Genomic DNA, 2388 nt, shown 5'->3' on the forward strand with positions numbered 1-2388 from the left:
GCTACTGCGCCGGCCGCATGCATCAAGGCGGCCGCCCACAATCTGCTCGTAAATCTCCGCGTTTTTGCCTCGAAGGCCCCCGTCTCGCGGGGATCGAGCGAAAGGCCGTGCTGTCCGACCGAGCGCCACGGCACGCGCGTGCAGCCGATCGAGCGGCGTGCGAACCGATCGGCGATTCTCAGACGCACGCAAGCGTGGGCAGAGGGAAACTCTTGTCTTCGGTCCTAATGCCGCCGAAGCAATGCCAGCTCCGACTACACAAAACAACTTAGGCACGTGATTTAGGGGCTGGGACTAATAGGTTAATTTCCTAAAGTGAGTGTTTGTGTATTTCACATTGTCTAACGTTTATCGCACGATTCTCTCTATTCGCTTCCACAACTCAATGCTAAATAAAGAACAGGAGGGAGTAGGGTTAGGGGCAGTGGGGGCATCCCGATTTGTGCAGTTGGCAACCCGATCGCTGCCCGAGGACATTGCTAATTATCGAATATTAACACGCGCTCGGGTTGGGGTCAGATTGATCCACCAAAGTTTTTCCAGAATGATTTCCGAACGGCGCGGCGCAGCCGCGCTCAATTTTGCTTAGCTGTAGATAATTAGATAGCGGATCGTTTGGTATCACAAATTTAGATCTCCCTTATAAGCTTGCTGACCCATGGCAGGTCAAAATCAGGCGATGGTTTTAGCAAATACATTTTATAGGGAATCGTTCAATTTTATGCAACAACGGACCGTTGGACGAACCCATACATCTCTGAGATGCTTTCTTAGGCAAAGCAACCATTGAATGAGCAAATTACATTGACCTGAGGTCGGTTACAAAGGTCAGACCAAGATCAAAACCAGTCTGTTTTATTACTCTCGGGCTTGCTGTAAGAAACGATTTTTGGTGCTCATTTCGAATTCACTGACAGCAGGAACCGCATTCTTCATCTTCCATAGACTTCTTAGAGGTCAGAATAGGTCATTGATCTAACATGACCCAGGTCAACATTTTGTTTTAGGGATATACTACCTAGCGTAATCTTTGTCGCTTATTCAAATGCAAAACTCAGAGCAGTCTCATACAATTTCGGTCACCATGACCTAAGATATGGCAAACAAGGTCGCTGACCTTAAACGAGCATGTGACCTGCTTAGAAACAGTAATCTGGGTTCTGGGGGCACCTTGGAGACCAACGCGGAACTCGACCTTGTTTGACCTTAATTGACCCAATGTTCACGACCTAGGAACTTCAAACTTTCACCTAAGTGAGTTCAAGTACAGATTAATACACCATTGAAATTTGTTGCTTCAAGTTTTCCTAGTTCCCGAGATCTTAGGGGGTTCAAACTGACCCCCCGCTCGAATGAAGGGTGTCCAGCCGGCCACCCGGGTGCGTGTTAATGAGAAGAGTTAAATATTGCAATATTGCAATGCACCCAAGAGTCTGCTTATGATAAATAACCAAACGCTTTTTGTTATAACGGAACATACTGAGCTGAGTTTGATTCAATGCCGCCATTTCTTATTAAAGTCACGTGTGTTGGCATTAATCTACTTGCTTCCATACTGTGACCCGCATTGGCTACAAAGATAGTCCCATGATTCATACCTTACAGTCATATATAAACTTTAAGTCGTATTATTCAGAACTTATAGCAAACGTGAAACATGCCATAAAAAGCGTAGCGCATTCTGCACAAACACGTATGCTTGTGTGAGGCATTGTCCGTAGATCAGGGTAGTGTCGTACAAACACATATGCTTTGTTGTGAGGCATGTTGTAGATCAGGGTAGTGTCGTTAGCAAAGATGACGATGGCATCAGCGCAGCCGTCTGTTCACAAGCTAGTCAGCGCTCCCTGGCGGAGACCTTCTCGCCTTCTCGAGATCTGGAGAGAGCAGGTCGCCCGGGCGAGAGGACCATTCCGAACGTGGAGAACGCGCTGTCCATCCACGGCCCAAGCTCATGGTGTTCCCCGGGCTGGCCGCAATGCTGCTGCTCTGAACAGATCGATGGTGTGTTGCATCATACTCTATCCGTCCGCTTCGGAGAGCCCCTCCCGCTCGCCGGGCTGCGACACACACCGGCCCGTAGTTAGCTACTACCCGGCCCATAGTAGGCGCTACTGGCCTGTAGTAGTCATTACCGGCCCGTATAGCTACTACCGGCCCATAGTAGGCGCTACTGGCCTGTAGTAGTCATTATCGGCCCCACAGTAGCTACTACCGCTCCATAGAAGCGCTACTGGCCTGTAGTAGTCATTACCCGGCCCACAGTAGGTATTACCGGCCCATAGTAGGCGCTACTGGCCTGTAGTAGTCATTACCGGCCCACAGTAGCTACTACCGGCCCATAGTAGGCGCTAACTGGCCTGTAGTAGTCATTACCGTCCCACAGTA

The sequence above is a fragment of the Pollicipes pollicipes genome, unplaced genomic scaffold (assembly GCF_011947565.3).
Source record: "Pollicipes pollicipes isolate AB1234 unplaced genomic scaffold, Ppol_2.1 Scaffold_4219;HRSCAF=4965_pilon_pilon_pilon, whole genome shotgun sequence".
Taxonomy (NCBI): domain Eukaryota; kingdom Metazoa; phylum Arthropoda; class Thecostraca; order Pollicipedomorpha; family Pollicipedidae; genus Pollicipes; species Pollicipes pollicipes.